The sequence below is a fragment of the Triticum urartu genome, chromosome 1, assembly GCF_003073215.2.
Source record: "Triticum urartu cultivar G1812 chromosome 1, Tu2.1, whole genome shotgun sequence".
Lineage (NCBI taxonomy): Eukaryota > Viridiplantae > Streptophyta > Magnoliopsida > Poales > Poaceae > Triticum > Triticum urartu.
In genome coordinates, this window is record NC_053022.1 from 12,778,923 (window position 1) to 12,803,618 (window position 24,696).

The 24,696-nt window shown below is 44.6% G+C and overlaps 1 pseudogene; it reads right to left on the reverse strand.

The window, feature by feature from the left end:
- Positions 1 to 2,621: 2,621 nt before the first annotated feature.
- Positions 2,622 to 24,696, reverse strand: part of LOC125536305 — a 30,669-nt pseudogene continuing 8,594 nt past the window's right edge.

Sequence of the window (24,696 nt, forward strand, 5' to 3'; positions counted from 1 at the left end):
GCATACGTGATCCTTGTCCAGGGACTGAAAAAAAAGGCAGTCACCATAAGATGATGAATGCAGTTATTGAGGCAGATGTGGCTCCAAGCACTTTTCTTACTTTTGCTGAATTGAATTGAATCGAATCACTCTCGCCTCCAAGGTCGCACGCGCTTGCGGCTCCGGAGGAACCCCAACCCTACAACCAGAAGGCCCTAGATCTAAACCTCCCGGCCATCGAAGGCGGCGGTCACCGACGGGCCATCTTCGCGCGGAGGCGGGCCATCACAGGTGTTACAAATAAGCCATGCTCGTGCGGTGGCGACCGGCGTCGGCGAGCCAGGTCTGGTCCGTGCGTGCGTGGGCGTGCCCATGTTCGTCGTGTGTGCTGGCCGTGCGTGTGGATCGCGCGGACTGCAGCGGATGCGTTGTGCACGGAGATTAGCTAGCATAGTTAGTTGGGGCATGCACGTATGGATTAGTGCAGCAAATCTCTTTCTGTGCGCGTGCAGCGGAGTGTGGCCGAGTTGAGTGGATCGTGGTGTACATGCTACTGGCGGCCGGTGTGGTGTCCGGGTCTTGCGTGTGTGCGTGTGCTAGTCTGTGTGTGCAACCGGGTATAAAGACCCACCCTATGTACTGATCGATATGCCAGTATGAGCCGAGCCAGCAGCTCGAGCTGCAGAGAATAGAAGAGGCCATATGTGCGGCTGAGGCGCCGTTCGTTTGGCGAGGCATTTGTGCGCCAAAAAAAAAACAGTGTGCTCCTTCTTCCATCTTCGTCTGAGCGAGAGAGAGAGAGAAAGAGAGAGAGCTACCCGGGGTTTGTCCCAACAACCGGGGCTGCGGTGGAGGTGGTGTGGCCGGCGGCGCGAGAGCTCAGTGATGCTACCTGCGCACGGGGAGGAGCGCAGAGGAGCGAAGGATCCGGCAAGATAGGCAGCAGGGAGGCAGGGAGTGTGCGGTGTGCCAGAGTAAGCTGGTGGCGGTGGCGCATGTCCACGGCCATGGAGGCGGCGGTGCTGAGGAGGCCTAGCCAGAAAGGAGATCCGGGCAGGCAGCGGGCGACCGGTCACCTCCACGTTCGTGGGCGGGTGATGGTGCTCTTCCGGTGGAGTTGGCGCTGGAGTTGGGTGAGACGAGGTGGCTCAAATCTGGGTCTGGCTCGATCTGAGTGGATGGGCTCGTTCCCTCTCGTGGTTGTCCCTTGGTGGGTTACGGCCAAGGTTTTGGATCCCAAGTGGACATTTTTTTCTCGAGGGGCATCAGAATTTGCGGTTACCACGGTAACCATGAAATTCTGGAAAAATTTCGGACGGAATTTATAGTCAAATTTTGAATTCAAATTTTTTTAAATCGATATAGAAAGCTATTTAACTCCAAATTATCAGTTGTTTTACCCTGGCCTTGTGGCTATTCGACAGCAGCTGGCACTTGCTCAGTTGCTCACTGGTCGTGAGTTCGAGCCCTGGTCGCTCCAACAAATTGGCAAACATTTTTTCAGCCAGGACTCGAACCCGCGTCTCCCAGCTGATGAATGGTTCGCTCTACCACCAGGCCACAACCACTTCTGCTGGTAGGAAAGCGATGACCGGTATTTAACTATACTGTGAGAGTTTGAATTCCAAATTTTCAAATTATTCGAGATTTTTTGCTCGATATTAGTGTTTCTCGAGGGGGGTCGGTAAACGCGGTAACCGCGCGGAAGCTCGGAATTTCGCTCGGTTACCAAAACCATGGTTACGGCCGTTGCGGTGGTCTTGATCTGTGCCCAAGGTGGAGGGACGTTAATGCTGCCGTTCCTAGTCTGAGTTGGTGGTGGAGTTTGGGTCGTGCTCTCTGCTGTGTGAGGTGTTGGAGGACCACGGCAGTGCGGCTTCATTGGCAAGGTGTCGCGGTGGCGGCGATGCGAGGCTTCATGGATGGTGCTGCCCCAAGCCTTGGTGGTGTGAAGATGGGCAGTGATACGGATGAAAATCCTGCCCGGTTCTTGCCGGTCCGGCAGCGATGGCGCCCGCGGGTGTCATTCCCCCTTCTTGGAGGCAACGTCGAGGTGTGTCGTCATCTCCCTCGCTTGCTTGGTAATGGCAGCGGCCGCGCTTCGATTCCTCTCTGTCACAGTCCAAGATCAAGAGGTAGTAGTGCGCCACACCACTGCTTAGATTTTTTATTCCTCCCTCCCACAGTTTCCAAGATCCCGTTCATGGCGTAGGCCAAGATTCCACATTTTCGATCCCTCTCGGAGTTTGTTATTAAACTGAAATAAGTGAAGCCCCAATTGATGTGGATGTCTGATGCATCCATGGAATTCTACCGAATTGCAGATCAGATCAGATCACTGTGCCGGAAAGGTAACATCTGAATAAGGTAACCGACAGATTATTGTATTGTGCACAGCTCTATTGCAAGTTTTTGGACATAAATATGGAAGTAGCTGTTGAAAGTCAAAACCAATTGCATATTGTGTATCTTGCAAACAACTAGCAGAGCACTATTACATGGCACTGACCTGTGATTATTCATATATCTCCAGACCTAATGGACCGAAAGCATCGAAGCACAGCAATTTCTATGCTTGCATCACACACGTAGGCAAAGTACAAACTTGAATGCTGACAGAGTATGGTAGTCACTGTTTTGATTTATGGCATAGGTTCATTTTCAGATGAGACAAAAGGCTTCGGTGGCATCTGCAGATTCTGCAACCTCCCTGTTAACATGTTAACGACCTTTGTCATCGACGGACGGTTTCTTGGGTTCCACTGGATACACCACAGTGCCACCATAGCCAGCTTCCTCACCTTGTCTTTCTCTTCTTGAGTCGTTTCCAAAGTAAGCACCAACTCCTGATCGTTGATTACTTTCTCGTAGATCCATTCTGGGAGGTAAACATCATTCTGGCTCTCAATACTTGGGTCTGAATTCCTCCTTCCGCTCACCATTTCTAGCACCAGCATTCCGAAACTGTACACATCTAACTTGTACGATACTCCCCAAAGTTCCGAGAATATAGCGCTGGTGCAATATAGCCCATTGTGCCTCTTGCTGCTGTTAAGGTGACGATGCTTTGGTCTCTTGTGCACAATTTGGCAAGGCCAAAGTCTGAGATCTTTGGATTGAAGTTGTAATCCAGCAGGATATTGTGAGGCTTAATGTCAAAGTGGAGGATACGCTGGTTGCACCCTTGATGTAAGTACTCCATTCCTCTGGCGATGCCTAACGCAATATGTAGCAGCTTGTCTGGTACTAGAAGATTCTGAAAAATATTAGAGTCATCAGAGAATATGTATTTCTCCAGTGACTCGTTAGGCATGAATTCGTAAATAAGAGCCCGTCTCATTCCTTCAGAACAAAATCCCAGGAGACGGACAATATTGGCATGGTGGATTAGTCCAATGGTTGCAACTTCGATGAATACTTCTCCCTCTCCTGTAGAGTTCTCTAGCATCTTGACTGCCATGGGCACTCCATTTGATAGTTCACCTTTGTATACACTTCCAAATCCTCCCTGCCCTACTTTTTCCTTAAAACGTCTTGCCATCTTCTTAACTTCAGAGAAAGTGTACCTTGTGGGTTCCGATGTTCCATACGTCTTGAGAAACATTTCTACCTTCAAATGTATCTCCGCATTATATCTTGTCTTGAGTGAAAGATAAAGCACAGTGGCCACCGCCAACAAAAGAGCAACAAACACGGCCACTGATGATGTAGCGGAGAAAATAGACAATAGGTCATCAACATATTGCATCGGGATTTAAAAGCAGTTGCTTAGTCAGTGTCATGGGGATAAGAGGATATCAAGAGTCAGAGTAGCCACTAGCCAACAATAAGAATTTACACAATATAAGTTCTTTTTTATTTTGAAGTTAAAAACACTCAGTTATAGCAGTACCTGCAATGACTTTGATATGCGTACCTGCAAATACCAAGAATGAGATAAAATAAATCAATTATAATTCTTGAAAAAAAGTTGTAGAACCGACAAACTGTTATACGAGTGTTTTCTACTGTTGGTGCAGTAAATTTCCCTAGAGGATACAGTAGTTTTTTTTAATATATGCGGAACACATATGTGGCGCTGTTTTTTCTTTTTTAGAAAGAGAAGAAAAAATAAATCTTTGTCACAAGTACAACTTATCAAACAGATTTTATTTTTTGGAAAATTTATAAAAATGACACTAGTCGCATTGTTTTGGTGCTATTTCTGAAAATGCCACTGGTCTGTTAGTTTTTCTTATGTTTTGGTCATGCGCACAGCTTTTACGGTCAAGACAAACCTTTTGACTGAACTGGGCAATTTTTTTCTGAACATGGTCTCGGTCACATACATGTGGACCCGGTCGAGGTCGGTTCTCTCAGTTACTCTGCTCTGTCGTCCCCAATTCATCCCCTTAAAATGCCTAGCTAGTTCCCTGCCCTCTCTAAACCTGCCCAAATCCCATCGATCATGGGTCGCATCCTGGGGGTGTAGGCATGCTGGTGGAGGCTGCAGGTCTAAATTTTTTTGACTGATATCCCCAAAAATTCAGTTTAGTGTCGCATAGCAAAATTTAGGGCAAATAACAGCTAAAGAGTTCCAAATTTTATAAGGCCGGTGTCTGATAGACGAACAAAACATATCTTTTTTGTGCTTGATTATTTCTCAGATTTGTTTTATGAGAGTTATGGCACAATGTGATTGCTCAAGCAGGCTGCTTAAATGATCTGTGGTGCTATTTTTGAATGAAAAATAATTGGCGGACAGTCTCATGGAAGATTCAAACACATGGAACTGTAAAATGAGTAAATTGCACTCTAGATTTTGCTTCTTTGTCAAAATAAAATAGAATGATACTCCCTCCGTTCGTAAATCGATGATGATTTGGACATTGACACGGTCTCTAATATGTATCTTTTGACTGTTACTTTGTTGTATGTACTCCCTCCGTTCCCAAATATTAGATGTTTTGGATATTTCAATATGGACTACATACAGACTGAAATGAGTGAACAAACACCTAAAATGCGTCTATATACATCCGAATCAGAAAAAAGTTAGAACATCTTATATTTGTGAACGGAGGAAGTACATGTTAGTATAAAATCATGAAATTTATATAATGAAACTATCTCTGTATGACGAACTTGACGATACTATTTCCACCTAATATTTTAGTAATCAAAGTTCGAAAAGGTCGACTGTATGCTTTGTACGAAGTGATGTATTTGCAAATTGAGGGAGTACTATATATAGTTTTGGACAGTCAGATCTGATCATACCAGGCATGCAGAATGGTAGACTCCTTTATGAGCTGAATGCGCAGCGTGCGCCATGGAGTTCACAATCCATGCAATTGTATTCATTCAAATACACCGTCATCTCAGTGAAACTGAGGATTCTTTCAGCACTTTCCTTGAAGAACTGTGGTTTGTAGTTTTCGTACAATTCTCGGTTGTCATACTTTGGTATCTGTATCAGGACGCTGCTGCCATCTGAGACTGGGATGACCTTGCAGTCCAGCGGAAGAAGAGACATATCTTCATAGCCAGCTACCAAATACAAGAAGTGGGTTGCGTTGCTAAGGCAGTAGACTGGGCCTGCAATGCTATCGGCAGCACCAGGTGTGAACTCTTTTGAACAGCGTACTAGGGTTGCAGATAAACTCCAAGAAAATAATTGGTTCGGACCCAGCGGGTCATTGTTGGCAACATCAACTTGTTGAGATGATAAGCTTCCGGAGATCATGAGCTCCTGCTGGAGCAGTTGGCAGGGGTCTACAAGCGGGATGATCTTCATGGAAGAACGTCTGTAATCCATGGCGCTGACACTGCATGGGCCAAGAACTGGGTGAAGTAGGATGGTGTCTTGACCAGAACATGCTAACTTCGTTCATGATTCGCGACATCCACATGATGATGATGTATTGCTGGATTTAAGGCAGAAAGGATACCTGATCTCTGTTGGGGCTGGACAGCAACAATGCGCTGCACAAATTTACCGACACGGCAAATATGCACACTACACAGCCCCCTCCACTTGTGATGAACTTTGAGGATAGCTTCAACCAACAAGTAAGCAGCGGAATAACACAAACAACATGCACATGTGACAGAGGATTTAAGGTGGAAAAACCTCCTCAACTTGAGGAGTAAAAAACCACGGCTGTGGACCGACCGGTCCACACAACTTCACTATGAGAATGATGAGTACAAAGTCTTCTCTAGAACCTCTAGAGAGATTTACAACACACTCTCCATGTTGCCAACCGGCAACAGCAACAACAACCACAAGAGACAAGGTTTCAGCAAAGCAGAGTTTACACAGCTTCTGTACCCTCTGGTGTTTTGCAAACTGCTCTTAAACCACTGGACCAAACAGCACCAAATTTGGCAGACAAGTAGACACACGAGTTCTTGAGATCCCCTCCAAATTTCAGCTCAATCGGACATCGTTTGCCTACACAAACTGTTCGTCTCCCAAAACTACTCTGTTCTAAAACTGCAGCAGTCAGAGCTGACAAAACCACTCTCAAATTTGATGCTCCACTGACCCAATCCTCAAACCAGCTAACCAGATCGAAGTACTCAAAGTAAGGAACGAGCTTACCAAGTTTGGGGTCGATCCAAGCACGTTTGAGCCTCCAAACACCAGCTTGAACACTGTCTAGTCAGATGCAGCAAATCTGGACAGAACCTCTGCTTCTTCTTTCTCTCTCTCTCAGGTTGTGGTTCCTCTTGAAAGAAATATGCCCAGAAATATGCCCTAGAGGCAATAATAAAGTTATTATTTATTTCCTATAATCATGATAAATGTTTATTATTCATGCTAGAATTGTATTAACCGGAAACATAATACATGTGTGAATACATAGACAAACAAAGTGTCACTAGTATGCCTCTACTTGACTAGCTCGTTAATCAAAGATGGTTATGTTTCCTAACCATGAACAATGAGTTGTTATTTGATTAACGGGATCACATCATTAAGAGAATGATCTGATTGACATGACCCATTCCATTAGCTTAGCACCCGATCGTTTAGTATGTTGCTATTGCTTTCTTCATGACTTATACATGTTCCTATAACTATGAGATTATGCAACTCCCGTTTACCGGAGGAACACTTTGGGTACTACCAAACGTCACAACGTAACTGGGTGATTATAAAGGAGTACTACAGGTGTCTCCAAAGGTACATGTTGGGTTGGCGTATTTCGAGATTAGGTTTTGTCACTCCGATTGTCGGAGAGGTATCTCTGGGCCCTCTCGGTAATGCACATCACTAGCATTGCAACTAATGAGTTAGTTGCGGGATGATGTATTACAGAACGAGTAAAGAGACTTGCCGGTAACGAGATTGAACTAGGTATTGAGATACCGACGATCGAATCTCGGGCAAGTAACATACCGATGACAAAGGGAACAACGTATGTTGTTATGCGGTCTGACCGATAAAGATCTTCGTAGAATATGTAGGAGCCAATATGGGCATCCAGGTCCCGCTATTGGTTATTGACCTGGAGACATGTCTCGGTCATGTCTACATTGTTCTCGAACCCGTAGGGTCCGCACGCTTAAGGTTACGATGACAGTTATATGACAGTTATATTATGAGTTTATGCATTTTGATGTACCGAAGGTTGTTCGGAGTCCCAGATGTGATCACGGACATGACGAGGATTCTCGAAATGGTCGAGACATAAAGATTGATATATTGGAAGCCTATGTTGGGATATCGGAAGTGTTCCGGGTGAAATCGGGATTTTACCGGAGTACCGGGAGGTTACCGGAACCCCCCCGGGAACCATATGGGCCTTGATGGGCCTTAGTGGAAAGGAGAAAGGGGCAGCCCAAGGTGGCCGCGCGCCTCCCCCCTTCCCCTAGTCCTATTAGGACTAGGAGAGGTGGCCGGCCCCCCTCTCTCTCTTTCCCCCCTCAAGGAGTCCTATTCCAACTAGGATTGGGGGGAATCCTACTCCCAGAGGGAGTAGACTCCTCCTGCGCCCTCCACCTGGCCGGTGCCCCCCTCTCCCTTGGCTCCTTTATATATTGAGGCAGAGGCACCCTAGAACACACAAGTTGATCCACGTGATCTATTCCTTAGCCGTGTGTGGTGCCCCCAGCCACCATAGTCCTCGATAATACTGTAGCGGAGTTTACGCGAAGCCCTGCTGCTGTAGTACATCAAGATCGTCACCACGCTGTCGTGCTGACGGAACTCTTCCCCGACACTTTGCTGGATCGGAGTCCGGGGATCGTCATCGAGCTGAACGTGTGCTCGAACTCGGAGGTGCCGTAGTTTCAGTGCTTGATCGGTTGGATCGTGAAGACGTACGACTACTTCCTCTACGTTGTGTCAGCGCTTCCGCAGTCAGTCTGCGTTGGGTACGTAGACAACACTCTCCCCTCTCGTTGCTATGCATCACATGATCTTGCGTGTGCGTAGGAAATTTTTTGAAATCACTACAAAACCCAACAGTAGCATCCGAGCCCAGGTTTTATGGTTAGATGTTATATGCACGAGTAGAACACAAGTGAGTTGTGGGCGATATAAGTCATACTGCCTACCAGCATGTCATACTTTGGTTCGGCGGTATTGTTGGATGAAGCGGCCCGGACCGACATTACGCGTACGCTTACGCGAGACCGGTTTCCTCGACGTGCTTTGCACATAGGTGACTTGCGGGTGACTGTTTCTCCAACTTTAGTTGAACCGAGTGTGGCTACGCCCAGTCCTTGCGAAGGTTAAAACGGAGTCAAATTGACAAACTATCGTTGTGGTTTTGATGCGTAGGTGAGATTGGTTCTTTCTTAAGCCCGTAGCAGCCACGTAAAACTTACAACAACAAAGTAGAGGACGTCTAACTTGTTTTTGCAGGGCATGTTGTGATGTGATATGGTCAAAACGTGATGAGATATAAGTTGTTGTATGAGATGATCATGTTTTATTGAAATTATCGGCAACTGGCAAAAGCCTTATGGTTGTCTCTTTATTGCATAAGATGCAAGCGCCAAATAATTGCTTTACATTATCGCTATGCGATAGCAATAGTTGCGAAAGCAATAGTTGGCGAGACGACCATGTGACGACACATTGATATAGATCAAGATGATGGAGAACATGGTGTCAAGCCGGTGACGATAGAAATCATGATAGTACTTTGGAGATGGAGATCAAAGGCGCAAGATGATCACGGCCATATCATGTCACATATTTTGATTGCATGTGATGTTTATCTTTTTATGCATCTTATCTTGCTTTGATTGACGGTAGCATTATAAGATGATCTGTCACTAAATTATCAAGAAGTGTTCTCCCTGAGTATGCACCGTTGCCAAAGTTCGTCGTGCCCAGACACCACGTGATCGGGTGTGATAAGCTCTACGCCCATCTACAATGGGTGCAAGCCAGTTTTGCACACGCAGAATACTCAGGTTAAACTTGACGAGCCTAGCATATGCAGATATGGCCTCGGAACACTGAGACCGAAAGGTCGAGCGTGAATCATATTGTAGATATGATCAACATAGCGATGTTCACCATTGAAAACTACTCCATTTCACGTGATGATCGGTTATGGTTTAGTTGATTTGGATCACGTGATCACTTAGAAGATTAGAGGGATGTCTTTCTAAGTGGGAGTTCTTAAGTAATATGATTAATTGAACTTTAAATTATCATGAACTTAGTCCTGGTAGTATTAGCATATCTATGTTGTAGATCAATAGCTCGCGTTGTTGCTTTCATATGTTTATTTTGATATGTTCCTAGAGAAAATTGTGTTGAAAGATGTTAGTAGCAATGATGTGGATTGGATCCTTGATCTGAGGTTTATCCTCATTGCTGCACAGAAGAATTATGTCCTTGATGCACCGCTAGGTGACAGACCTATTGCAGGAGCAGATGCAGACGTTATGAACGTTTGGCTAGCTCAATATGATGACTACTTGATAGTTTAAGTGCACCATGCTTAACGGCTTAGAATCGGGACTTCAATGACGTTTTGAACGTCATGGAGCATATGAGATGTTCCAGGAGTTGAAGTTAATATTTCAAGCAAATGCCCGGATTGAGAGATATGAAGTCTCCAATAAGTTCTATAGCTGCAAGATGGAGAGAACAGTTCTGTCAGTGAGCATATACTCAAAATGTCTGGGTATAATAATCACTTGATTCAGATGGGAGTTAATCTTCCAGATGATTGCGTCATTGACAGAATTCTCCAATCACTGCCACCAAGCTACAAGAGCTTCGTGATGAACTATAATATGCAAGGGATGAACAAGACTATTCCCAAGCTCTTCGTAATGCTGAAATTAACGAAGGTAGAAATCAAGAAAAATATCAAGTGTTGATGGTAGACAAGACCACTAGTTTCAAGAAAGGGCAAATGGAAGAAGGGGAACTTCAATAAGAACGGCAAGCAAGTTGCTTCTAAAGTGAAGAAGCCCAAGTCTGGTCCTAAGCCTGAGACTAAGTGCTTCTACTGCAAAGGGACTGGTCACTGGAAGCGAAACTACCCCAAGTGATTGGCGGATAAGAAGGATGGCAAAGTGAACATAAGTATATTTGATATACATGTTATTGATGTGTACTTTACTAGTGTTTATAGCAAACCCTTAGTATTTGATACTAGTTCAGTTGCTAAGATTAGTAACTCGAAACGGGAGTTGCAGAATAAACAGAGACTAGTAAAAGGTGAAATGACGATGTGTGTTGGAAGCGGTTCCAAGATTGATATGATCATCATCGCACACTCCCTATAATTTCGGGATTAGTGTTGAACCTAAATAAGTGTTATTTGGTGTTTGCGTTGAGCATGAATATGATTTGATCATGTTTATTGTAATACGGTTATTCATTTAAGTAAGAGAATAAATTGTTGTTCTGTTTATATGAATAAAATCTTATATGGTTACACACCCAATGAAAATAGTTCGTTGGATCTCGATCGTAGTGATACACATAATCATAATATTGAAACCAAAAGATGCAAAGTTAATAATGATAGTGCAACTTATTTGTAGCACTGCCGTTTAGGTCATATTGGTGTAAAGCGCATGAAGAAACTCCATGCTGATGGGCTTTTGGAATCACTTGATTATGAATCAGTTGATGCTTGCGAACCATGCCTCATGGGCAAGATGACTAAGACTCTGTTCTTCGGAACAATGGAGCGAGCAACAGATTTGTTGGAAATCATACATACTGATGTATGTGGTCCGATGAATATTGAGGCTCGCGACAGGTATCATTATTTTCTAATCTTCATAGATGATTTGAGCAGATATGAGTATATCTACTTGATGAAACATAAGTCTGAAACATTTGAAAAGTTCAAAGAATTTCAGAGTGAAGTGAAAGATCATCGTAACAAGAAAATAAAGTTTCTACGATCTGATCGTAGAGAAGAGTATTTGAGTTACGAGTTTGGCCTTCAGTTAAAAACAATGTGAAATAGTTTCACTACTCATGCCACCTGAAACACCACAATGTAATGGTGTGTCCGAACGTCATAACCGTACTTTATTAGATATGGTGCGATCTATGATGTCTCTTACCGATCTACCACTATCGTTTTGGGGTTATGCATTAGAGACAGCTGCATTCATGTTAAATAGGGCACCATCTAAATTCGTTGAGACGACACCGTATGAACTATGGTTTGGCAAGAAACCTAAGCTGTCGTTTCTTAAAGTTTGAGGTTGCAATGCTTATGTGAAAAAGTTTCAACCTGATAAGCTCAAACCCAAATCGGAGAAGTGCGTCTTCATAGGATACCCAAAAGATAATGTTGGGTACACCTTCTATCACAGATCCAAAGGCAAGACATTCGTTGCTAAGAATGGATCCTTTCTAGAGAAGAAGTTTCTCTCGAAAGAAGTGAGTGGGAGGAAAGTAGAACTTGATGAGGTAACTGTACCTGCTCCCTTAATGGAAAGTAGTTCATCACAGAAATCTGTTCTTGTGACTACTACACCAATTAGTGAGGAAGCTAATGATGATGATGATGATCATGGAGCTTCAGATCAAGTTACTACTGAACCTCGTAGATCAACCAGAGTAAGATCCGCACCAGAGTGGTACGGTAATCCTGTTCTGGAAGTCATGCTACTAGATCATGATGAACCTACGAACTAAGAAGAAGCGATGGTGAGCCCAGATTCCGCAAAATGGCTTGAAGCCATGAAATCTGAGATGGGATCCATGTATGAGAACAAAGTGTGGACTTTGGTTGACTTGCCCAATGATCGGCAAGCAATTGAGATTAAATGGATTTTCAAGAGGAAGACGGACGTTGATAGTAGTGTTACTATCTACAAAGCTAGAATTGTCGCAAAAGGTTTTCGACAAGTTCAAGGTGTTGACTACGATGAGAGTTTCTCACTCGTATCTATGCTTAAGTCTGTCCGAATCATGTTAGCAATTGCCGCATTTTATGAAATCTGGCAAATGGATAAACAAAACTGCATTCCTTAATGGATTTATTAAAGAAGAGTTGTATATGATGCAACCAGAAGGTTTTGTCAATCCTAAAGGTGCTAACAAAATATGCAAGCCCCAGCGATCTATGGACTGGTGCAAGTATCTCGGAGTTGGAATATATGCTTTGATAAGTTGATCAAAGGATATAGTTTTATACAGACTTGCGTTGAAGCCTGTATTTACAAGAAAGTGAGTGGGAGCACTACAGAATTTCTGATAAGTATATGTGAATGACATATTGTTGATCGGAAATAATGTAGAATTATTCTGCAAAGCAATAAGGAGTGTTTGAAAGGAGTTTTTCCAAAGGAAAGACCTCGGTGAAGCTGCTTACATATTGAGCATCAAGATCTATAGAGATAGATCAAGACGCTTGATAAGTTTTTCAATGAGTACATACCTTGACAAGATTTTGAAGTAGTTCAAAATGGAACAGTCAAAGAAAGAGTTCTTGCCTGTGTTACAAGGTGTGAAATTGAGTAAGACTCAAAGCCCGACCACGGCAGAAGATAGAAAGAGAATGAAAGTCATTCCCTATGCCATTGGCCATAGGTTCTATAAAGTATGCCATGCTGTGTACCAGATCTATTGTATACCCTACACTGATTTTGGCAATGGGAGTACAATAGTGATCTAGGAGTAGATCACTGGACAGCGGTCAAAATTATCCTTAGTGGAATAAGGATATGTTTCTCGATTATGGAGGTGACAAAAAGGTTCGCCGTAAAGGGTTACGTCGATGCAAGTTTTGACACTGATCTGGATGACTCTAAGTCTCGATCTAGATACATATTGAAAGTGGGAGCAATTAGCTAGAGTAGCTCCGTGCAGAGCATTGTAGACATAGAAAATTGCAAAATACATAACGGATCTGAATGTGAAAGACCGTTGACTAAGATTCTCTCACAAGCAAAACATGATCACACCTTAGTACTCTTTGGGTGTTAATCACATAGCGATGTGAACTAGATTACTGAATCTAGTAAACCCTTTGGGTGTTGGTCACATGGCGATGTGAACTATGGGTGTTAATCACATGATGATGTGAACTATCGATGTTAATCACATGGTGATGTGATCTAGATTATTGACTCTAGTGCAAGTGGGAGACTGAAGGAAATATGCCCTAGAGGCAATAATAAAGTTATTATTTATTTCCTTATTTCATGATAAATGTTTATTATTCATGCTAGAATTGTATTAACCAGAAACATAATACATGTGTGAATACATAGACAAACAGAGTGTCACTAGTATGCCTCTACTTGACTAGCTCATTAATCAAAGATGGTTATGTTTCCTAACCATAGACAAAGAGTTGTTATTTGATTAATGGGATCACATCATTAGATGAATGATCTGATTGACTTGACCCATTCCGTTAGCTTAGCACTTGATCGTTTAGTTTGTTGCTATTGCTTTCTTCATGACTTATACATGTTCCTATGACTATGAGATTATGCAATTCCCGTTTACCGGAGGAACACTTTGTGTGCTACCAAACGTCACAACGTAACTGGGTGATTATAAAGGTGCTCCACAGGTGTCTCCGAAGGTACTTGTTGGGTTGGCATATTTCGAGATTAGGATTTGTCACTCCGAATGTCGGAGAGGTATCTCTGGGCCCTCTCGGTAATGCACATCACTTAAGCCTTGCAAGCATTGCAACTAATGAGTTAGTTGTGGGATGATGTATTACGGAACGAGTAAAGAGACTTGCCGGTAACGAGATTGAACTAGGTATTGGATACCGACGATTGAATCTCGGGCAAGTAACATACCGATGACAAAGGGAACAACGTATGTTGTTATGCGGTCTGACCAATAAAGATCTTCGTAGAATATGTAGGAGACAATATGGGCATCCAGGTCCCGCTATTGGTTATTGACCGGAGACGTGTCTCGGTCATGTCTACATTGTTCTCGAACCGTAGGGTCCGCACGCTTAAGGTTTCAATGACAGTTATATTATGAGTTTATGAGTTTTGATGTACCGAAGGAGTTCGGAGTCCCGGATGAAACCGGGGACATGACGAGGAGTCTCGAAATGGTCGAGACGTAAAGATCGATATATTGGACGACTATATTCGGACATCGGAAAGGTTCCGAGTGGTTCGGGTATTTTTCGGAGTACCAGAGAGTTACGGGAATACGTATTGGGCCTTATTGGGCCATACGGGAAAGAAGGAAAAGGGCCTCAAGGGTGGCCGCACCCCTCCCCTTTGGCTAGTCCGAATTGGACTAGGGAAGGGGGGCGCCCCCTTCCTTCCTTCTCCTTTTCCCTTCCCTTTCCTTGTCTCCTACTCCTACTACATGGAAGGACTCCTAGTTGGACTAGGAAAGGGAGAATCCTACTCCCGGTGGGAGTAGGACTCCCCTAGGGCGCGCCATAGAGAGGGCCGGCCCTCCCCTCCTCCACTCCTTTATATACGGGGGCAGGGGGCACCCGATAGACACACAAGTTGATCTTCGTGATCGTTCCTTAGCCGTGTGCGGTGCGCCCCTCCACGATATTACACCTCGGTCATATTGTAGCGGTGCTTAGGCGAAGCCCTGCGACGGTTGAACATCAAGATCGTCACCACGCCATCGTGCTGATGGAACTCATCCCCGAAGCTTTGCTGGATCGGAGCCCGGGGATCGTCATCGAGCTGAACGTGTGCCAAGAACTCGGAGGTGCCGGAGTAACGGTGCTTGGATCGGTCGGATCGGGAAGACGTACGACTACTTCCTCTACGTTGCGTCAACACTTCTGCTTCGGTCTACGAGGGTACGTAGACAACACTCTCCCCTCTCGTTGCTATGCATCACCATGATCTTGCGTGTGCGTAGGAATTTTTTTGAAATTACTACGTTCCCCAACAATCATCACCTGAGAACCTCTGAATAAACACACAATGGTCTGAGCTACACTTCTTGTAGCCTTGCTCCCCCATGACAGTTTCAAACTTCATGTACCATTGTCTTGGTGCTTGTTTCAGGCCATAGAGACTTTTCTTCAGCTTGCACACATAGTCTTCTTTGCCTTTCACAAGAAACCCCTCAGGTTGCTCCATGTATATTTCTTCCTCCAACTCACCATGAAGGAATGCAGTCTTCACATCCATTTGCTCAACCTCCAAGTTGAGACTTGCTGCCATGCCAAGGATTACTCTTATGGATGTCATCTTCACAACCGGAGAAAATATCTCATCATAGTCAATGCCTTTTCTCTGGTCGAGTCCTTTTACAACTAGCCTGGCATTGTACCTTGGATGTGATGTGTGCTCTTCTTGCTTGATTCTGTAGACCCACTTGTTCTTCAAAATTTTCTTGCCCTTGGGCAACTTCACCAACTCATAAGTGTGATTCTTATACAAGGAATCCATCTCTTCTTGCATAGAATTTTTTCACTCCTTCTTGTGCTCATCTTCCATTGCATCTGCAAAGCATTTAGGTTCTGAACCGTCAGATAATAACACCACGTATTGATCTGAGGGATACCTACTGGAAGGAATTCGACCCCTGTTGGATCTTCTGAGTGGAGCAGCTGGTGGACTTTCTGGTGCTGGTGCTTCTTGCTGATCCGGATCATCAATTTCAGCATCATACTCTTGTTGCTGCTGTTGGGGAGCATCTTCTTCACCTGCACCACCTTGTACATCATCTTGTACATCTTCTACATCAGCTTCAACTTGCACAGGAGCTGGAGCTGCAGGAACTGGGTCAGAATCAATCATATCTTGCTGCTGCTAAGGAGGAACCTGCCCCTTTGTCTTCACAATATCCTCAATTGTTTGGTCTTCAACAAACACAACATCACGGCTTCTCACAACTTTCCTTGCTATAGGGTCAAACAGCTTGTAGCCAAACTCATCACCACCATAACCAAGAAAGATACACTGCCGTGTCTTCGAATCAAGCTTTGACCTTTCATCTTGAGGAATATGAACAAAGGCCTTGCACCCAAAAACCTTCAGGTGGTCATATGAGACGTCCTTGTCACACCAGACCCTATTAGGAACATCTCCCTGCAAAGGATAACTTGGTGAGAGATTAATAAGATAAGCTGCAGTCATCAAAGCCTCACCCCAAAAGTGTTTGCATAGCTTTGCACTTGACAACAAGCATCTAACTCTCTCCACAATTGTCCGGTTCATCCTCTCAGCAAGACCATTCAGCTGTGGTGTCTTCGAGGGAGTAAATTGATGCGTAATACCCTGCTGCTTGCAATATGCATCAAATGGCCCAATATACTCTCCTCCATTATCAGTGCGAATGCACTTGATCTTCTTCTCAGTTTCTCTCTCAACCGAGGCTTGGAATTGCTTGAATACACCTAGTACTTGATCTTTGGTCCTCAAAGTGAAGGCCCAAACTTTCCTGGAAAAGTCATCAATAAAAGTCACAAAGTACTTAGCACCACCAAGAGATCTTACCGACATTTTGCAAACATCGGAATGTATCAAGTCCAGCTTCTCGGGCTTCTTGTGAGGAGGTAGAGTCTTGAAGGCAACTCGGTGTTGCTTCCCTGCTAGACAATCTGAACATTTCTTGATGTGAACTCCTTTCACACCCTTCAACAATTTTTTCTTCACTAGCACTGTCATCCCCTTCTCACTCATGTGCCCAAGTCTCTTGTGCCATAAAGCACAACTATCATCCTTCTCTAGTGCATTGACGGAAGCACTAAAGAGCTTAGCATGAACATGATACAAAACTGAGACCATTTTACCTCTTGCAACAATCATGTTGCCTTTGGTGAGCTTGTACTGCCCTTTTCCAAAACTGCTCAAGTAATCATCTCCATCAAGGAAACCAACTGAAATAATATTGAGACGAAGTGCCTCAACATGCCTCATAGATTTGAGGACTAACCTGTTGGGGAACGTAGCATAAATTCAGAATTTTCCTATGTGTCACCAAGATCTATCTACGGAGAGACTAGCAACGAGGGGAAGGAGAGTGCATCTACATACCCTTGTAGATCGCTAAGTGGAAGCGTTCAAGTGAACGGGGTTGATGGAGTCGTACTCGTCGTGATTCAAATCACCGATGACCAAGTACCGAACGCACGGCACCTCCGCGTTCAACACACGTACAGCCCGGTGGCGTCTCCCACGCCTTGATCCAGCAAGGAGAGAGGGAGAGGTTGAGGAAGACTCCATCCAGTAGCAGCACAACGGCGTGGTGGTGATGGAGGAGCGTGGCAATCCTGCAGGGCTTCGCCAAGCACCACAGAAGAGGAGGGAGAGAGAGATGCAGGGCTGCACCAACGAGAGGTCGAATCACGTGTCTTATGGGCAGCCCTATGCCTCATATATATGGTATTTTCTAGTTCCATTTTACTGAAACCGAGACTTTCAGTCATCTTGCCCATGTGGTATGAATTGCATGTCTCAAGTGATTCAAAATCAAGTGAGTCCGAACGGTCCATTTGCATGGAGTTTCTTCATGCAAATACACCAATAGACATGGTTCGCATGTCTCAAACCTTTCAAAAACGAGTGAGCCCAAAGATCCATCAACATGGAGCTTCTTCATGCGTTTTATACCGATATGACTTACGTGGCAGTGCCACAAGTAGGTGGTACTATCATTACTATCTTTTGGCATGAACATGTGTATCACTACGATCGAGATTCAATAAACCATTCATTTTAGGTGCAAGACCATTGGAGGTATTATTCAAATAAACAGAGTAACCATTATTCTCCTTAAATGAATAACTGTATTGCGATAGACATAATCCAATCATGTCTATGCTCAACACAAACACCAATCTCGATGGTAGAAGGAGTGTACGATATTTGATCATATCAACATTGGAAACACTTCCAACACATATCGTTAGCTCACCTTTAGCAAGTCTCCGTTTATTCCGTAGCTTTTATTTCGAGTTACTAACACTTAGCAACCGAACCGGTATCTAATACCCTGGTGCTACTAGGAGTACTAGTAAAGTACACATCAACACAATGTATATCCAATATACTTCTATCAACCTTGCCAGCCTGCTAATCTACCAAGTATCTAGGGTAATTCTGCTCTAGTGGCTGTTCCCCTTATTACAGAAGCACTTAGTCTCGGGTTTGGGTTCAACCTTGGGTTTCTTCACTAGAGCAGCAGCTGAATTGCCGTTTCATGAAGTATCCCTTCTTGCCCTTACCCTTCTTGAAACTAGTGGTTTCACCAACCATCAACAATTGATGCTCCTTCTTGATTTCTACTTTCGCGGTGTCAAACATCGCGAATATCTCAAGGATCATCATATATGTCCCTGATATATTATAGTTCATCACGAAGCTCTAGCAGCTTGGTGGTAATGACTTCGGAGAAACATCACTATCTCATCTGGAAGATTAACTCCCACTTGATTCAAGTGATTGTTGTACTCAGACAATCTGAGCACAAGCTCAAAAATTGAGCTTTTCTCCCTTAGTTTGCAGGCTAAGAAAATCGTCGGAGGTCTTATACCTCTTGACGTGGGCACGAGCCTAAAATCCCAATTTCAGCCCTCGAAACATCTCATATGTTTCGCGACGTTTCAAAAACGTCTTCGGTGCCTCAACTCTAAACCGTTTAACCGAACTATCACGTAGTTATCAAAACGTGTATGTCAGATGTTCGCAACATCCACAGACAACGTTCGAGGTTCAGCACACTGAGTGGTGCATTAAGGACATAAGCCTTCTAAGAAGCAATGAGGACAATCCTCAGTTTACGGACCTAGTCCGCATAATTTCTACTATCAACTTTCAACTAATTTTTCTCTAGGAACATATCTAAACAGTAGAACTATAACGCGAGCTACGACATAATTTGCGAATACCTTTTGACTATGTTCAGGATAATTAAGTTCATCTTGTGAACTCCCACTCAGATAGACATCCCTCTAGTCATCTAAGTGATTACATGATCCGAGTCAACTAGGCCGTGTCCGATCATCACGTGAGACGGACTAGTCAACATCGGTGAACATCTTCATGTTGATCGTATCTTCTATACGACTCATGCTCGACCTTTCGGTCTTCTGTGTTCCGAGGCCATGTCTGTACATGCTAGGCTCGTCAAGTTAACCCTAAGTGTTTCGCGTGTGTAAATCTGTCTTACACCCGTTGTATGTGAACGTTAGAATCTAACACCCGATCATCACGTGGTGCTTCAAAACACGAACTGTCGCAACGGTGCACAGTTAGGGGAGAACACTTCTTGAAATTGTTGTAAGGGATCATCTTATTTACTACCGTCGTTCTAAGCAAATAAGATGTATAAACATGATAAACATCACATGCAATCAAATAGTGACATGATATGGCCAATATCATATAGCTCCTTTGATCTCCATCTTGGGGCTCCATGATCATCTTGTCACCGGCATGACACCATGATCTCCATCATCATGATCTCCATCATCGTGTCTTCTTGAAGTTGTCACGTCATCTATTACTTCTACTACTACAGCTAACGGTTAGCAATAAAGTAAAGTAATTACATGACGTTTATGTTGACACGCAGGTCATAAATAAATAAAGACAACTCCTATGGCTCCTGCCGGTTGTCATACTCATCGACATGCAAGTCGTGATTCCTATTACAAGAACATGATCAATCTCATACATCACATATGTCATTCATCACATCCTTTTGGCCATATCACATCACATAGCATACCCTGCAAAAACAAGTTAGACGTCCTCTAATTGTTGTTTGCATGTTTTATGTGGCCGCTATGGGTTTCTAGAAAGAACGTTTCTTACCTACGCAAAGACCACAACGTGATATGCCAATTGCTATTTACCCTTCATAAGGACCCTGTTCATCGAATCCGATCCGACTAAAGTGGGAGAGACAGACACCCGCCAGCCACCTTATGCAACTAGTGCATATTTGTCGGTGGAACCGGTCTCACGTAAGAGTACGTGTAAGGTTGGTCCGGGCCGCTTCATCCCACGATGCCGCCGAATCAAGATAAGACTAGTAACGGCAAGCATATTGAACAAAATCAACGCCCACAACTACTTTGTGTTCTACTCGTGCATAGAAACTACGCATAGACCTAGCTCATGATGCCACTGTTGGGGAACGTAGCATAAATTCAAAATTTTCCTACGTGTCACCAAGATCTATCTATGGAGAGACTAGCAACGAGGGGAAGGAGAGTGCATCTACATACCCTTGTAGATCGCTAAGCGGAAGCGTTCAAGTGAACGGGGTTGATGGAGTCGTACTCGTCGTGATTCAAATCACCGATGACCAAGTACTGAACGCACGGCACCTCCGCGTTCAACACACGTACAGCCCGGTGACGTCTCCCACGCCTTGATCCAGCAAGGAGAGAGGGAGAGGTTGAGGAAGACTCCATCCAGCAGCAGCACAACGGCGTGGTGGTGATGGAGGAGCGTGGCAATCCTGCAGGGCTTCGCCAAGCACCACAGAAGAGGAGGGAGAGAGAGATGCAGGGCTGCACCAACGAGAGGTCGAATCACGTGTCTTATGGGCATCCCTATGCCTCATATATATAGGGAAGGGGAGGGGCTGCGCCCCCTCTAGGGTTCCCACCCCTAGGGGGGGCAGCCCTAGATGGGGAGCAAGGGGGCGGCCAAGAGGGGATGGGAGAGGGAGGCGCACCAATATGGGCCCTAAGGCCCATATCCCATTAGGGTTTGCCCCTCTCCATCTCTTAGGCGCATGGGCCTTAGTGGGGCTGGTGCCCTTGGCCCATGTAGGCCAAGGAACACTCCCTACAGCCCATGTGGCCCCCCCGGGGCTGGTGGCCCCACTTGGTGGACCCCCGGGACCCTCCCGGTGGTCCCGGTACGTTACCGATAAACCCCGAAACTCTTCCGGTGACCAAAACAGGACTTCCCATATATAAATCTTTACCTCCGGACCATTCCGGAACTCCTCGTGACGTCCGGGATCTCATCCGGGACTCCGAAAAACATTCGGTAACCACATACAAACTTCCTTTATAACCCTAGCGTCATCGAACCTTAAGTGTGTAGACCCTACGGGTTCGGGAGACATGCAGACATGACCGAGACGTTCTCCGGTCAATAACCAACAGCGGGATCTGGATACCCATGTTGGCTCCCACATGTTCCACGATGATCTCATCGGATGAACCACGATGTCAAGGACTTAATCAATCCCGTATACAATTTCCTTTGTCTAGCGGTACGATACTTGCCCGAGATTCGATCGTCGGTATCCCGATACCTTGTTCAATCTCGTTACCGGCAAGTCTCTTTTACTCGTTCCGTAACACATCATCCCATGATCAACTCCTTGATCACATTGTGCACATTATGATGATGTCCTACCGAGTGGGCCCAGAGATACCTCTCCGTCTACACGGAGTGACAAATCCCAGTCTCGATTCGTGCCAACCCAACAGACACTTTTGGAGATACCCGTTGTGTACCTTTATAGCCACCCAGTTACGTTGTGACGTTTGGCACACCCAAAGCACTCCTACGGTATCCAGGAGTTGCACAATCTCATGGTCTAAGGAAATGATACTTGACATTAGGAAAGCTTTAGCATACGAACTACATGATCTTGTGCTAGGCTTAGGATTGGGTCTTGTCCATCACATCATTCTCCTAATGATGTGATCCCGTTATCAATGACATCCAATGTCCATGGTCAGGAAACCGTAACCATCTATTGATCAACGAGCTAGTTAACTAGAGGCTTACTAGGGACATGGTGTTGTCTATGTATCCACACATGTATCTGAGTTTCCTATCAATACAATTCTAGCATGGATAATAGACGATTATCATGAACAAGGAAATATAATAATAATCAATTTATTATTGCCTCTAGGGCATATTTCCAACATAACCTTGTACCATTTGCGGTCTCCAAATGCACATCTCCTTTTCCAATGATGGCTGCTCTATCATTGTTCCCCATCTTCACAACACCAAAATCACCTGATATATAGTTAGTGAAGAGCTCTCTGCGAGATGTAGCATGAATGGTAGCACCGCTGTCCGGTATCCAAATCATCTCGTCACCATACACAAGGTTGACGGTTTCATCAGAAACAACAGTGATCCTCTCCTCAACAGTGGAACCAAATCTACCCTCATTTTCCTCATGCATAACAAGCATGATGTCCTCTTCTACTGCAGTAACTCGGTTGCCCTCTGTGTCACTATCACTGTCAACTTGCTTCTGATCTTGCTTCTTCTTTTTCTTTTTGTCTTTCTTCCACTTGTCATATTGCCACTTAATGTGGCCCTTCTGATGGCAGTGATGGCACTCATAATTAGCATACTTACTTTTTGACTTGCTCCTACCTCTTTCTGCCCCTTTACCTGGACCTCTGCTCTTGCTTCTCCCCCTGGACTGAGTGACCAACACCTCTGAATGTGAGGAAGAACTAGCTTCAGCCACCTTTCTGGATTCTTCATTTAGTACCCTGGTTTTCACAAGATTCCAAGTGACAACTCCATTAGGTGCTGAATTGCAAACCGTGACCTTAAAGGTCTCCCAACTGTCCGGTAATGAGCCTAGTAGTAGGAAAGCTCTCACTTCATCTTCAAATGTTATTCCCATTGAAGAAAGCTGATTTATAATGCCTTGGAATGTATTCACATGATCTGCAATTAGAATGCCCTCTTTGTACCTCAAGCACATCAATTGTTTGATCAAGAACATCTTGTTTGTACCTTCTTTTCGGGCAAAAAACTCTTCCAATTTCTGCCATAAGGTGCGTGCATGTGTCTCATCAATCATATGGTTCAAAACATTATCATCGACCCATTGCCGAATAAACCCACAAGCTTGGCGATGAAGTACCTTCAACTGACCTTCCTCAATGCCCTCCGGCATCTCAGTGGAGAATACTGGCTTCCAGAATTCTTTCACATACAACAGGTCCTCCATCTTGCCCTTCCATGCTTGATAATGAAGGAAATATGCCCTAGAGGCAATAATAAAGTTATTATTTATTTCCTTATATCATGATAAATGTTTATTATTCATGCTAGAATTGTATTAACCGGAAACATAATACATGTGTGAATACATAGACAAACTTAGTGTCACTAGTATGCCTCTACTTGACTAGCTCGTTAATCAAAGATGGTTATGTTTCCTAACCATGAACAAAGTGTTGTTATTTAATTAACGAGGTCACATCATTAGTTGAATGATCTGATTGACATGACCCATTCCATTAGCTTAGCACCCGATCGTTTAGTATGTTGCTATTGCTTTCTTCATGACTTATACATGTTCCTATGACTATGAGATTATGCAACTCCTGTTTATCGGAGGAACACTTTGTGTGCTACCAAACGTCACAACGTAACTGGGTGATTATAAAGGAGCTCTACAGGTGTCTCCAAAGGTAGATGTTGGGTTGGCGTATTTCGAGATTAGGATTTGTCACTCCGATTGTCGAAGAGGTATCTCTGGGCCCTCTCGGTAATGCACAACACATAAGCCTTGCAAGCATTGCAGCCAATGAGTTAGTTGCGAGATGATGTATTACGGAACGAGTAAAGAGACTTGCCGGTAACGAGATTGAACTAGGTATTGGATACCGACGATCGAATCTCGGGCAAGTAACATACCGATGACAAAGGGAACAACGTATGTTGTTATGCGGTCTGACCGATAAAGATCTTCGTAGAATATGTAGGAGCCAATATGGGCATCCAGGTCCCGCTATTGGTTATTGACCGGAGATGTGTCTTAGTCATGTCTGCATTGTTCTCGAACCGTAGGGTCCGCACGCTTAACGTTACGATGACAGTTATTATGAGTTTATGCATTTTGATGTACCGAAGTTAGTTCGGAGTCCCGAATATGATCACGGACATGACGAGGAGTCTCGAAATGGTCGAGACATAAAGATTGATATATTGGAAGTCTATGTTTGGATATCGGAAGTGTTCCGGGTGAAATCGGTATTTTACCGGAGTACCGGGAGGTTACCGGAACCCCCCGGGAGCTGTATGGGCCTTAGTGGGCTTTAGTGGAAAGGAGAAGGGGCAGCCCAAGATGGGCCGCGCGCCTCCCCCCTCCCCTAGTCCTATTAGGACAAGGAGAGGTGGCCGGCCCCCCTCTCTCTCTTTCCCCCTCAGCGAATCCTATTCCAACTAGGATTGGGGGAGGAATCCTACTCCCAGAGGGAGTAGGACTCCCTTGGCGCGCCCTCCTTGGCCGGCCGGCCCCCTCCCCTTGGCTCCTTTATATACGGAGGCAGGGGGCACCCCTAGATACACAAGTTGATCCACGTGATCGTTCCT